General features: G+C 45.0%; 1 protein-coding gene across 15 annotated transcripts in view; it reads left to right on the top strand.

Annotated features, from left to right (window-relative positions):
* Positions 1 to 15,052, top strand: part of PACC1 (proton activated chloride channel 1) — a 161,125-nt gene that overhangs the window by 133,024 nt on the left and 13,049 nt on the right. The gene's annotated exons all lie outside the window — the stretch shown is intronic.

The raw sequence follows: 15,052 nt of genomic DNA, 5'->3' as shown, positions 1-15,052 counted from the left end.
GCCCCTGCTTGTTCACATGAAACTCCCGAGTTTGCATCTCTAGCCCAGAGGTTACCCACACACTGCTGACTCCTGTAGCCTCTACAACCAGTTTGCAGGTAATACCTTGTGAGAATGTCTCGAAGGTGCCCTATGAGCCACATGTTCAGAATTGACCTCTTGGTTTGCCTGTTCTCTACTTGGTCCTCTTCTAATGTTTCCTGTTTACAAGAATAGCACTACCACTCATGCAGCTGAACTTCAGAGTCATTCTTTTTCTTCCTTTCATTCCCTTTTTCTCTGCCCCTCTGCCAGTCTCTTATTTTAGATTTCATTTCTTTGCACCATAGGACCTTTTTGTTGTTTTCTCTCTCTCTCTCTCTCTCTCTCTCTCTCTCTCTTTTTAGGATTTTATTTATTTATTTGAAAGGCAGATCTACACACACATACACAGGGTTGGGGGTAGGTCTTCTATCTGCTGGTTCACTCCCAGGATGGCCACAGTGGCTGGAGCCGAGCTGATCCTAAGCCAGGAGCCAGGAGGTTCTTTCGGGTCTCCCACATGGGTGTAGGGGCCCATGCACTTAGGCCATTTTCTACTGCTTTCCCAGGCCATAGCAGAGAACTTGGATTTTAGCCGGGACTAAAACTGGTGCCCATATAGGATCCTGGCACTGCAGGATGTGGCTTTACCTGCTATGCCACAGCGCCCCTGTTTATTTTGTTGCTTGGAATTTTCTTTGTTCTGTCACCTAGTTAATGACTAATCATTCTTCAGCTCTCAGCTGATGCTTTCCTTTGTTTTTTCTTTTTAACCTTTCCTGACCTGGCCAGATCACTTGTCTCTCATGGACACATGGTACTACTCAGGTTTGTGTTACCACAATGGAATAAATGGAGGTAACTGATTTTATAAAGAGAAAAGGTTATGTAACTCACAGTTTTGAAAGTTTGGAGTCCAAGATCTTATGGGGGAGGTTTTGGTTTAGCTTCTGGTGAGAGTGAAATGGATGACAATGGTGGGGGTGTGTGCAGGAGCCAACAGTCACATCTCAAAACAGGAAGCAGAGACAGAGATCCTAGGATCCCCTTGAAGGGCAAAGTCCCCAGTGACCTTAGCACTTCCCACAAGACCCCACCCCTTAAAAGGATCCACCACCTCCTAGTAGCACCATTCTGGGGACAAGCCTTTAATGTGTGGATGTTTTGAGGGTCACCCAGACTAATATCCAGAGCATAGCAATGTGTCTTTCCTTTGCAGCTATTGCTGTGGAATGGTGTATTCATTTATTTTTAAAGATTTGTTTATACAGAGAGAGGGAGATAGAGATCTGTCTTCTACTAGTTCATTCCCCAGATGGCCACAATGGCCAGGACTGGGCCAGGCCAAAGCCCGGAGCTTCTTCCCGGTCTCCCATGCAAGTGGCTGGGGCTCAAGTACTTGGACTGTCTTCTGCTGCTTTCCCAGGTTCTTTGGCAGAAACTGGATCCTGAGTGGAGCAGCCAGGACATAAGAGGCACCCTTATGGGATGACAGCATCGCAGGTGGAAGCTCAACCTGCCATGCCACAGCGCCGGCCCGGGAATGCTGTATTTATCTGACTTATTAATATCTGTCTTTTCTATCAGAATGAAGCTTGAGGTCAGACACTTGTCTGTTTTGCATACTACCTTGGCCCTGGCCACTCAGTAAAGACTTGTTGAGTGAGTGAATGGGACAGCTTCTTGGGTGAACTGGAAAGCTGAGTTCTGTTCCTTTTGGTACCTGTATTAATGGGGAAGGGGAGCAGGACAGGAAATTCTATAATTATGCCTATTCCATTGAGAAGAATTGTGAAGAAGAGAGTGGTGGGGCAAATAGTGTTTTCTTTCTTCGTCCCCCCCCCCCCCCCTCAGATTTTTTTGTTTACTTGAAAGGCAGAGTTACAGAACAAGAGAGAGAGACAGAGCTCTTCCATCTACTAGTTCACTCTCCATGGCTGCAACGCCATGGCTGGGCCAGGCCAAAGTCAGGAGCCAGGAGCTTCCCCTAGGTCTCCCATGTGGGTGCAGGAGACAAGGACCCAGACCATCTTCCACTGCTTTCCCAGGCACGCTAGCAGGAGCTGGATCAGAAGTGGAGCAGCCAGTACACGAACTGGTGCCCATATGGAATGCTGGCAGTTACTGGCCTCAGTTTAACCTGCCGCGCCATAGTGCTATTCCCACAAATAATGTTATCTGACTGCTGCCACTGTGCCAAGACTCTGTCATACCCATTGCCCATATTATTCTGTTTTGATAAAATAGTTTTTATTTTATTGAAATACAGAGACAGAGATCCCCATCTGCTAGTTCACTTGCTAAATGCCCACAGCAATCAGGGCTGGGCCACGCCAAAACCAGGAGCCTCGATCTCCCATGTGGGAGTAGAAGCTCAAGTACTTGAGCGATCACTCGCTGCCTCCTAGGAAGCTGGAATCAGAAGCAGAGCTGGGACTCCAACCCAGACACTGGGATATGGGATGCAGGCATCTTTTTATTTATTTTTTTAGGTTTATTTATTTATTTGAAGGCATACAGAAAGAGAGAGGTCTTCTATCTGCTGGTTTACTCCCCAGATGGCTATAATGGCCAGAGATGCGCCGATCTGGAGCCAGGAACTTCTTCTGGGTCTCCCACGTGGGTGCAGGAGCCCAAGGTTTTGGGGCCATCATCTTCTGTTTTCCCAGGCCATAGCAGAGACCTGGATTGGAAGTATAGCAGCCAGGACTCAGACTGGCACCCATATGGGATGCCGACACTGCAGGTGGCGGCTTTACCCACTGCACCACAGTGCTGGCCCCCAGATGGTGTCTTAACCTCTGTGTCATACACCATCCTCCCCACTCCCTCACCCCCAGGTGGTTATCTTCATTTTATAGATAGCCTCATTTTTAGGCTAAGGGAGGTTAAGTAGAAGACCGCATTGACTAATAAACAGACTGAATCAGGCAGTGTCCGATCCCAGGCAGCTTCTATTATACTAGTGTTTTTTTTTTTTTTTTTAAACTGATACGTAGTATATATATTTATGGAGTACAATTGATCAAATTGGAGTATTTGACACATCCATCACTTCATTCATTTATTATTTCTGCATGGTGAGAGGACCCTAAACCTCTTCCAGCTATTTTGAAATATGTGATATATTATTGTTGTTAACTGTCATCTCCCTGGTGTACAGTAGAACACCTGACCATCCTTTTCCCAGTCCTCTCTGCACACCTTTGTCTCTGGAAACCACTGTAATTCTATGAAGTCAGCTTTTTTAGATTCTACATATGAGTGAGATCATACGTGAAATCTAGACAGTGTTCAAGTCCATGTTGTCACAAACGACAGGATTTCACCTTTTTATGACTGAATAATATTCCATTAGGTATACAGCCCACATTTTCTTTATCCATTAGATATTCAGATTAATTCCAAATCTTGGCTAATTGATTAGTGCTGGCAGAAAACATGGGTGTGTAGAGATCACTGTGACGTACTGATTTTTGTTTCCTTTGGATGTATACTTAAATGGTGGGATTCCTGGATCATATGATCATTTTTATTTTTAGTCTTTTGAGGACCCTCCATTACTGGCTATGCTATTTTACATTCCCACCAACCGTGTATGAGTTCCCCTTTTCTAAGCCTTACCAGTGTCATTTGTTGTTTCTTATGGATAACAGCCATTCTAACTGGAGTGCGATGGTATCTCATCGTGATTTTATTTGCAGTTCTCTGATGATCAGTGATTAGAGCATCTTTTCATTTACCTATTGGTCATTTCTTGAGAAATGTTTGAATCTTTTGCCTGTTTTTAAATTGGGTAAATTGAGTTGTTTGGTGTTTTGCTCTTAAGATACTTAATTTTTTTTTTTTTTTTTTTTTTTTTAAAGATTATTAGTTGAAGAGAGAGGGAGAGACAGAGAAAAGGATCTTCCATCTGCTGGTTCACTCCTCAAATGGCTGCAACAGCCAGGGTTGGGCCAGGTTGAAGCTAGGAACTAGGAACTCCGTCCTGGTCTTCCATGTGGGTGGCCGGGGCCCAGGCACTTGGACCATCTTTCAGTACCTTTCTAGGTACATTAGCAGGAAGCTGGATTGAAAGTGGAGCAGCTGGTACTGTGGTAGGTGTCACAAGCAGCAGCTTAACCTGCTGCACCACAATACTGGGCCCCTTAATTATTCTGGATATTAACTCCTTATCAGATGTGTAGTTTGCAGACAGTTTTCTCCTGTTCTGTAGACTGTCTGTCTCCTTGGTTGATTGTTTCCTTTGCTATGCAGAAGCTTTTTAGTTTGATATAATCTGCTTTCTCTGTTTTTCCTTTTGTTGCCAAAAAAAAAAAAAAAAATCCTTGCCCAAAACAATGTCATAAAGCATTCCCCTGTATTTTCTTCTAATAGTTTCATAGCTCCAGGCCTAACATTTTTTCTTTAAAAGATTTTATTTACTTGAGTGAGGTACAGAGAGGGAGAGACAGACAGAAAGGTCTTCCATCCATGGATTTACTCCTTAGATGGCCACAATGGCCAGAGCTGGGCTGATCCAAAGCCAGGAGCTTCTTTCCGGTCTCCCACGCAGGTGCAGGGCTGCAAGCACTTGGGGCGTCTTCTACTGCTGTCCCAGGCCATAGCAGAAAGCTGATCGGAAGTAGAACAGCTGGGACTTGAACCGGTGCCCATATAGGATGCCGGTACCACAGGTTGAGGCTTAACCTGCTACGCCACAACCCTGGCCCGCAGATCTAACACTTAGGTGTTGCATCCATGTAGAGTTGACTTTTGTAATTGATGAAAGGAATCTAGTTTTGTTCTTCCATATGTGACTATCCAGTTTTCCCAGCACCATTGAAATGCTGCTGTGTTGGAAATCAGTGTAAATGCATAGATTTCTTACTGTTGATTTGTCTGTTTTTATGCCAGGTCCATGTTTTGTTTATTTTTGCAATGCATATTTTGAAGCCAGGTAATATGCCTCCAACATTGTTCTTTTTTTTTTTATTTTTTTTTATTTTTTATTTTTTTGACAGGCAGAGTGGACAGTGAGAGAGAGACAGAGAGAAAGGTCTTCCTTTGCCATTGGTTCACCCTCCAATGGCCGCCGCGGCCAGCGCGATGCGACTGGCGCACCGCGCTGATCCGATGGCAGGAGCCAGGAGCCAGGTGCTTTTCCTGGTCTCCCATGGGGTGCAGGGCCCAAGCACCTGGGCCATCCTCCACTGTACTCTCGGGCCACAGCAGAGAGCTGGCCTGGAAGAGGGGCAACCGGGACAGAATCCGGCGCCCCGACCGGGACTAGAACCTGGTGTGCCGGCGCCGCTAGGCGGAGGATTAGCCTAGTGAGCCGCGGCGCCGGCCAACATTGTTCTTTTTGTTCAAGATTATTTGGGGGTAGTCAAGTTCTTTTGTGATTCCAAACAAATTTTAGGATTGTTTTTTCCATATCTGTGAAGAATGCTATTGCTAATTTGATAGAATTGCATTGAATCTATAGATCATTTTGGGCAATGTGGATATTTTAGTAGTATTAATTCTTTCAGTTTGTGAACAGGGGCTATTTCTCCATCTTTGAATGTATGTGTCTTCTTGAATTTCTTTCATCAATATTGTATGGTTTTCATTATAAAGGTCTTTCACCTCCTCGGATAATTTTATTGCTAAGTATTTTATATTTTTTGTAGGGTTTATAAATGATTCCTTTCTTGATTTCTTCCCCCGCCCCCTTGATTTCTTTTCCAGTGAATTTGCTATTCATGTATAGAAACACCACTGATTGTATGTTGGTTTTTGTATCTTGCAACTTTACTGAATTCATTTATTAGTACTGATAGCTTTGGGTGGTGTATTTAAGGTTTTCTATATGTAAGATCATGTCATCTGCAAACAAAGACAACTTAACTTCCTCTTGACAATTTAGTTGCCCTTTATTTCTTCCTCTTGCCTAATTGCTCTGGCTAGGACTTCTAGGACTGTTGAATAAAAGTGGTGAGAGCAGCTCTTCTTGTTTTGTTCAAGAGTTTAGAGGAAAAGTTAAACTTTATCCATTTTAGTATGTTAGAAATGAATTTGTCATGTAAGGCCTTTGTATTCCTTTAATACCTAATTTTTGAGAGTTTTATTATGAATAGATGTTGCACTTTGTCAAATAATTTTCCTGCACCTATTGAAGCAGTTGTATGTTTTCTGTCATTCATTCTGTTCATGTGATGTGTTACATTTATTGATTTGCATATATTGAACCACTCTGGTATTCCTAGGCTAAATCCCATTGATCATGGTGAATAATCTGTTTTACAAGTATTTTGCTGAAGATTTTTGCATCTGTATTTATCAGGGAGTTTGGCTTTTAGTTCTCTCTTTCTGTTGTGTCCTTGCCTGTTTTCTACATCAGGGTATAGCTTTGTAGAATGAGTTTGGGAGAATGCCAATTTTTTGGAATAGTTTGAGAAGAATAGGTATTAGTTTTTCTTTGAATGTTTGGTAGAATTCAGTCATGAAGTCTTGGCCTTTCTTTGATAGGAGGCTTTTCATTACTGATTCAATCTCATTACTCAGTATTGATCAGCTTAGATTTTCGGTTTCTTTCTGATTCGATCATGGTAGGTTGTATGTGTCCAGGAATTTGTCCATCTCTTCTAGGTTTTCTAATTTAATTTAATGGCATGTAGTTGTTCATAGTTGTTTCTAGTATTTCTTTGTATTTCTGTGGTTTCAGTTGTAATGTCTTTGTTTTCATCTCTGATTTTATTTATTTTAATCTCTTCTCTTTATGTCTTATTCTAGCCCAAGTTTTGCTGATTTTTTTTTTCTTCAAAAAACCAGCTCTTTGGCCGGTGCCATGTCTCAATAGGCTAATCCTCCACCTGTGGCACCGGCACACCAGGTTCTAGTCCCGGTCGGGGCACCAGATTCTGTCCCGGTTGCTCCTCTTCCAGTCCAGCTCTGCTGTGGCCCGGGAAGGCAGTGGAGGATGGCCGAAGTCCCTGGGCCCTGCACCTGCATGGGAGACCAGGAGAAGCACCTGGCTCCTGCCTTTGGATCAGCGCGGTGCGCTGGCTGCAGTGTGCTGGCCGCGGCGGCCATTGGCAGGTGAACCAACGGTAAAGGAAGACCTTTCTCTCTCTAACTGTCCACTCTGCCTGTCAAAAAAAAAAAAAAAAAAAAAAAGATTTGTTTTGTTGATCTCTTTTTATTTCTGCTCTTTTTTTTTTCCTAGTTCCTTGAAGTATAATAATTTAAAAAGTGGGCACAGTATCTGAATGGATGTTTCTCCAGAGGGGAAATGGCCCGTAGGCACTTGAAAACATACTCAACCATAATTAGTCACCAAGGACATGCCTGTCTAAGCCACAAGGAGGTGCCACCTTACAGCCATGAGGCTGGCTGTAATCAAAAAAGATGAATGATAAATTTATGCAAGGATGTGGAAAAATGAGAACTCCCTCTTGTGTATAGTTCAGCTGCTGTGGGAAACAATTTTCTAGTTCCTCAAAAGGTCGGATATAGCTACAATGCTAGTCCATTTTCCATTGCTAGAGAAAAATACCCAAGGCTGGGTACTTTATAAAGAAAAGAGGAAGCTCACAGATTTGGAGGCTAAAAGTCCATATGTCATTGCTGCCAGCTCTGGCAAGGGCCCCCTTGGCTACATCACATCAGAGCTGTTGGTATCTTGGCTGGAGTGCATGTAAGAGGGAGAGATTGCATGCTAAGAAAAGAAGCCAGAGCAAGAAATGAGGGATTTAGTCTTTTTCTTTTACGATAACTCACTTTGTTAAGAACTAATTCAGGATCTCTTGAGGACTACCTTAATCCCTGCTGACTGCCCACCAGGCTCCCCCTCTTAAAGGTTCTGCGCTCGCTCACTCGCTCTCTCTGTCTGTCTCTCTCTCTTTTTCTCTTTATTTGAAAGAGTTGGGGGTGGGGTGGGGGGAGAATAGAGCGGGGTCTTCCTTCTCCTAGTTCACTTTCCATATGGCTGCAGCAGCTGGAACTGGGCTGGTCGGAAGCCAGGAGCCTCTTCTGGGTCTCTTTCATGAGTGCAGGGGCTCAAAGACTTGGGCCATCTTCCCCTGCTTTCCCATTAGCAGGGAGCTGGATCAGAAGTAAAACAGCTGGGATGTGAACTGGCGTCCATATGGGATGCCATTGCCACAGGTGGCAGTTTTACCTGCCATGCCTCAGTGCCGATCCCTCTACCATTTCTCACATTGGGACCTGCATCCAATAAATAAGCCTTTTGAGACATTGAAACCACATCCAAACCACGGCACCATATGACCCAGCAGTGTGCATTCAAAAGAAATGAAAATTTGTTTTCTCTGCTGAAAATTTAAGTCCACACACAAACTTATACATAAATATTTATAACAGCATTATTCATAATGGCCAAAGTATAGATATAGATCAAATGGTCTCTGCCTGATGAATGGATAAATAAAACAGCTTATTCATACAATGGAATGTTTGACAATATAAAGAAATGAAGGGGCTGGTGCTGTGGCTTAGCTGGTAAAGCCACCACCTGCTGTGCTGGCATCCCATATGGGCGCCGGTTTGAATCCTGGCTACTCTACTTCCTATCCAGCTCTCTGCTATAGCCTGGGAAAGCAGTGGAAGATGGCCCAAGTCCTTGGGACACTGCACCCATGTGGGAGACCCAGAAAAAGCTCCTGGCTCCTGGCTTTGGATCGGCACAGCTCTGGCTATTGAGTCCAATTGGGGAGTGAACCAGCAGATGGAAGACCTCGCTCTCTCTCTCTGTCTCTGTCTCTCTCTGCCTCTCCTTCTCTGTGTAATTCTTTCAAATAAATCTTAAAAAAAAAAAATGAAGAAACTGATACCTGCTACAATATGGATGAATCTCGAAAACATACCAAGTAAAAGAAATCAGATGTGAGAGTCCACATGTGTGATTCCACCTGTGAGATGTCCAGACAGGCAAATCCCTAGAGACTGACAGATTAGTAGTTTCCAGAGACAAGGGAAAGGAGGAGGGACCACTAATGGGTAGGAGATTTTTTTTTTTTTTTGAGTAATGAGAATGTTCTATAATTAGAAGTGCTGAGGAGTGCTCACCTGTGAAGATACCAAAAACACCTGAATATATTTGTTTTAGAGGTGAGATTTGGCCAAGTGGATAAGACAATGTCTAGGATGCCTGTGTCCCATATGGGAGTACCTGGTTCAGGTCCAGCTCTACTCCTGATTCCAGCTTCTTGCTAATGTGAGTGATTGCATTACTGCTGCTTGAAACCTGAGTTGGGTTCCCAGCTTCAGCCTGAGCCCTGCTGCAGGAGTTTGGGGAATGAACTAGCAGTTAAGAGCTTGCTCTCTCTCAGAAAGTGAAATTTTGGGGCCGGCGCCATGGCGCACAAGGTTAATTCTCCCATATGAGCACTGATTCTAGTCCCAGTTGCTCCTCTTCCAGTCCAGCTCTCTGCTGTGGCCTGGGAAAGCAGTGGAGGATGGCCGAAGTCCTTGGGCCCTGCACCCGCATGGGAGACCAGGAGGAAGCACCTGGCTCCTGGCTTCGGATCAGCGCGGTTCCGGCCATTGAGGCCACTTGGGGAGTAAACCAACGGAAGGAAGACCTTTCTCTCTGTCTCTCCCTCTCTCTCACTGTTTGTAACTCTGCCTGTCAAATAAATAAATAAAAAATCTTTAAAAAGAAAGTGAAATTTTATGGTATGCAAATTATATCTAAACTCCAAAAACAAAAACCCACTCTCACTTAAAAAGGGGAACAAATGAAGAATTCAGAGCTGTGTCTTAAGCTAGTGTTCTCTGCCTGGCGGGGTTTCGCAGCGTTATACAGACAGCCAGGTCCCCTTCTTGGAATACAGGTCCCACCATGTTTTCAGAAATGGCCTTTTGCTCATCACAGATCCCTGAGTGGCCTGACTTACATTCTGGGGCAAGTTGGGGCTTTTGAAGCATTCTGTCAGGGATTTTACAAGACACGTGAATTACCTTTACCAGGGATTCTTGTTTGCTATTTCTACCTTTTCCTGGGAATGTTTGCGTTCATATAAAGCATGTGTACTGTTGAAGCACTTTCATACAGCTTGCTAAAGAAAAATCAGTGTTCAGTTTTCTCACTGCTGCACAGAGTACATGGGACATGTCAAATACTCAGCCTCCCCCTACCTTTTTAATGGGTAAATGATAAATATAATCGTGTCTAGTTCTAGAACTGGAGTATTGTGTATAGCAAATGTGGGTAAGGAGTTGTACAGTTCTTACATCATTTGGGAATCAAGAAGAGAACTATAAAGCTAGCCTTGGCTTTTGTGCATGAAACGGAGGAGGAGGTTTTTGGTCCGTGTCCCCATGAGAGCGATTTGTCTAAGTACCACTGTCAAACAAGTCAACGTGATAAAATTGTCCTGTGTGACCCTTCTGTACCTTATATTGGTTACTCTCAATTTTTTAAGAACATACAGGGAGAATTTCATCTCTTTCCCTAATCAAAGGTATCACGAAAGAAGAATATTTCAAATTATGTTTATTTGGCTTATAGCAGGGCTCATAAATGCCAGTCATTTTTCATCTTTATTATATTGGTCAGTCTGAAAATTATGTGAGTATATAGTTTGCCTTAAAATGTGCTAGGTCTTCCTTAATCATCATTAATGACTAGAATTTTAGTACTCCTTGTGTTGTGTAGGGAAGGAGCATTGGGTTAGAAGTCAGAACTGTAGGACTGTGATTCTGATTGGACCGCTTACTGGATGTGGGACCTGGAACACCACACAAGCAGTGAGGTTGAGCCACATGGCCTTTTAAATCCTTCCCAACTCTTCAAAAATTAGATTCAGATGTTTTAGACCAAATTGGTCACTGCAGAGTTTCTTCACTTTTGTCTTGGGATCTTTTCGAACCCCTTTAGAATGTAGCAGGCTGGGGCCGGCGCCGCGGCTCAATAGGCTAATCCTCCACCTAGCGGCGCCAGCACACCAGGTTCTAGTCCCGGTCGGGGCACCGGATTCTGTCCCAGTTGCCCCTCTTCCAGGCCAGCTCTCTGCTGTGGCCCAGGAAGGCAGTGGAGGATGGCCCAAGTGCTTGGGCCCTGCATGTGCATGGGAGACCAGGAGGAAGCACCTGGCTCCTGGCTTCGGATCAGCGCGGTGCGCCGGCTGCAGCGCGCCAGCTGTGGCGGCCATTGGAGGGTGAACCAACGGCAAAAGGAAGACCTTTCTCTCTCTCTCTCTCTCTCTCTCTCTCACTCACTCACTCACTATCTACTCTGCCTGTCCAAAAAAAAAAAAAAAAAAAAAAAAAATGTAGCAGGCTGGTACATGAGCTGTGCTGACAAGGTTTTCTCACCAGCTTTTTTTTTTTTTTTTTAAGGTTTATTTATTTGAAAATCAGAGTTAGAAGAAGACACAGATCTTTTATCTGCTGGTTCACTCCGCAGATGCCACAACAGTCAGTGCTGGGCCAGGCCAAAGCCAGGAGCTTTATCTGGGTCTCCCTCAATGGTGCCAAGAGCCCAAATACTTGGGCCATCTTCCCCTGCTTTTCCCACACCATTAGCAGGGAGCTGGATTGGAAGTAGAGCAACCAGGACTTGAACTGGCACCTATATGGGATGCTGGCATCATAGATGGTCGCTTTATCTGCTAAGTCAGAATGCGAGCCCCCCCAGCCATGTTTTGAAATGCACCTGTGATCCTGTATCAGCAATAGAAGCTGGGAGTGCTTCCAAGCAGTGGTTCCTGTGCACAGACCACAATGCTTTGCATCCAGAGACCTTGTAGCCTAGGAGCCAGGACCTCATTCTGGGTCTCCCATGTGGGTAGCGGGGGGCCCAAGTACTTGAGTCATCATTGCTTCCTCCCAGGATGAGCGCCTGCAGGAAGCTGAATCTGAAGTGGAGCCAGGACTCAAAACTCAGGGTCTCTGATACGGGATGCGGATGTCCTAGGTGGCGTCTCAACTGCTGTGTCAAATGCCTGCCCCTGAACTCTTAGTTCTGATTAGAAGTTAGTCACCGTTCGTATCAGTCTCCTGTATTATTATGTTATTTTTTTCTGACTGCTTTCAAGATTTTTCTCTCACCTTTGTGTTAACAATTGGATTATGATTTGCTTGGGGGTGCTTTTCTTACCCTGTTTGGCATTATTGTGCTTCTTGGATATGTAAGTTCATGTCTTTCTCTGGTTTGGGGAAGTTTTGGGTCATTACTTTTTTTTTTTTTTTTTTTTTTTTTTTTTTTTTTTTTTGACAGGCAGAGTGGACAGTGAGAGAGAGAGACAGAGAGAAAGGTCTTCCTTTGCCGTTGGTTCACCCTCCAATGGCCGGCGCACCGCGCTGATCCGATGGCAGGAGCCAGGTGCTTTTCCTGGTCTCCCATGGGGTGCAGGGCCCAAGCACTTGGGCCATCCTCCACTGCACTCCCTGGCCACAGCAGAGGGCTGGCCTGGAAGAGGGGCAACCGGGACAGAATCCGGCGCCCCGACCGGGACTAGAACCTGGTGTGCCGGCGCCGCTAGGCGGAGGATTAGCCTAGTGAGCCGCGGCGCCGGCCTGGGTCATTACTTTTTCAAATATTTTTTATCTGCAGTAACACATTATTAAACTGTAAGATAGGCTCTAGTCATACTTTTCTTCAGATTGGATATTTCTTTATTTCTTTATTTAACCGCAGTTCCACTGACTCATTTTTCTTCTGTCTTCTGTTAAATTTATATATAACTTTTTAATTTTTTCAGCTTAGAATTTCCATTTGAGCCAGCACCACGGCTCACTTGGCTAATCCTCTGCCTGTGGCACCAGCACCCCGGGTTCTAGTCCCGGTTGGGGCATCAGTCCTGTCCCAGTTGCTCCTCTTCCAGTCCAGCTCTCTGCTGTGGCCCAGGAAGGCAGTGGAGGATGGCCCAAGTGCTTGGGTCCTGCACCCGCATGGGAGACCAGGAGGAAGCACCTGCTTCCTGGCTTTGGATCAGCGCAGCACCGGCTGTGACGGCCATTTTGGGGGTGAACCAGCGGAAGGAAGACCTTTCTCTCTTTCTTTCTCTCACTGTCTAACTCTGCCTGTCAAAAAAATAAATTTCCATTTGATTCTTTCTATAAATTTAATAAAGCATTTTTTATTGTGACAAGATACATGTAAGATGGAAATCAGCGTCTGTTTGTAAGCATGCAGTTCAGTGGCGTTACGTACATTTGTGTTGCTGAGCAGCCATCGCGACATCTGTCCCCAGAACCCTTCATCCTGAACAACTGAAGCTCTGTGTTTGGTTCTTTTAAAATAGCGTCTGTTTCTCTCTTTGCCTTCTGTTTACTTCTTATTCATATAATTTGCTTTCTGTGCTGTAAAACCCTTTTCTGCTAATTGCTACATCTGGGTCACATCTGGGTCATCTTAGTATTGGTCTCTATAGGCTCCATTTTTTTTCTTGAGATGACTATATTTTCTTGTTTCTTTCCACCTCTAATGACTTTTGATTGAACACTAGACATCATGCATGATATGTTATAGAGAATCTGGATTCTGTTATGATCTGAAGAATTTTTTTTTTTTTTGTAGCAGGTTGGTATGGCAGGATTCAAGCAGGCTCTGAACTCCTGCCTCCCCTGCATCTCCTGTCCAATCAGTTCTCCGTCTTCAGCTGCTGCTTTTTTGCTGGGCCCTCTCTGGTTTCCAGCCAAGAATTTTAGTACATTTTGTTTCCAGACTTGGGAAGTTCACTTCATCTTTGAATACTGCCTTTCAGAATTTCCTTAGCTTTGTTTTTCTAGCCCTGTACTCTGTTTTCTTTGACCATGCCTCTTGGGGATTGATGTATGCCCTCAGGCAAAAATTACAACTCTCACCAGGTATAGTTCTTCTTTTGAAAGTAGACTCTCTTTCACTTTCTACTTGATTTGGACATTTCCTGTGCTTTCAAATTATTTTAAAGATTTATTTATTTATTTGAAAGGCAGAATTACAGAGAGGCAGAGAAAGGTCTTCCTTCCACTGGTTCACTCCCCAGATGGCCACAATGGCCAGAGCTACGCCGATCCAAAGCCAGGAGCTCCTGGTCTCTGGATCTGCCACGTGGGTACAGGGGCCCAAGGACTTGGGCCACCTTCTACTGCTTTCCCAGGCCACAGCAGAGAGCTAGATCGGAAGTGGAGCAGCTGGATCTTGAACTGGCATCCATATGGGATACTGGCATGTAGGCGGTGGCTTTGCCCGCTACCCCAGCATGGCTGGTTTCTGATGAGGTCTCTTCTCCTTGGCTTGTCACTTCTGACTGCCTTCTCACTGTGTCTTCACATGGCCTCTCCCTGTGCACATGCCGTCCTGGTGTCTCTTCCTCTTATAAGGACACTCTGACTTCATTTAATCTGTTACCACCTTAAAGCATTAAAGGTCTTGTCCCCAAGTGCGGTCCCCCTGGGGGTTAAGGCTTCAACTTGGGAATTTGGAGTGGGGGCATAGCTCAGTCCATAACAAGAGAGTTACCCAGGCTCGGACGATGTGAGAACAGGTCGGGGAGGCAGAGCTGTGCTGTGAGAATGGTGTTAGGACCTGGTAATGGTCATTCTGTCGGTGCAGAGTGCCTGCTGCGTCCCAGGCACAGTGTGATATGCTGGCGGTTCAGCTGTGGACAAGACTTGTCCTGTCCCTGCCCTTCTGGAACTTGTAGCCTAGCAAAACACAGCTGCTGAGCAGTGAAGGACAGCTGCTGAGCGGTGAAGTAGAGGACATGTTGGGTGTTCGGGGAAGGCTGAGGAGGGGTACCCATAAAGTTAAGGGATCGGGGAAGGATGAGTAAGGAGTCGGCTGTGAGAGATAGGTGCTTCAGACCAGGCATATGGACTGCGAAGGTGAGTGGCTGCAGGCTTGGGAAGTGCATTGGTGGAGCAGGACCTGTGGGAATTGGGAAGTGGAGTGGTGAGGGATGGACCAGAGGGGACGATTGGGGTCAGACTCCCTTCAGGGATTGTAACTGCCTTCCCTTCTGGATAGGAGTCTCCACAAAGACATTAAACAGTGTCTCTGTGTCCTCTGCCCAGTAGGATGGGGTGTGTAGGGAAGGTTTACAGGTGCCTTTTATGATTG

Source organism: Oryctolagus cuniculus, chromosome 13 (assembly GCF_964237555.1).
Source record: "Oryctolagus cuniculus chromosome 13, mOryCun1.1, whole genome shotgun sequence".
Taxonomy (NCBI): domain Eukaryota; kingdom Metazoa; phylum Chordata; class Mammalia; order Lagomorpha; family Leporidae; genus Oryctolagus; species Oryctolagus cuniculus.
This window is presented reverse-complemented; position numbering and strand designations above follow the sequence as displayed.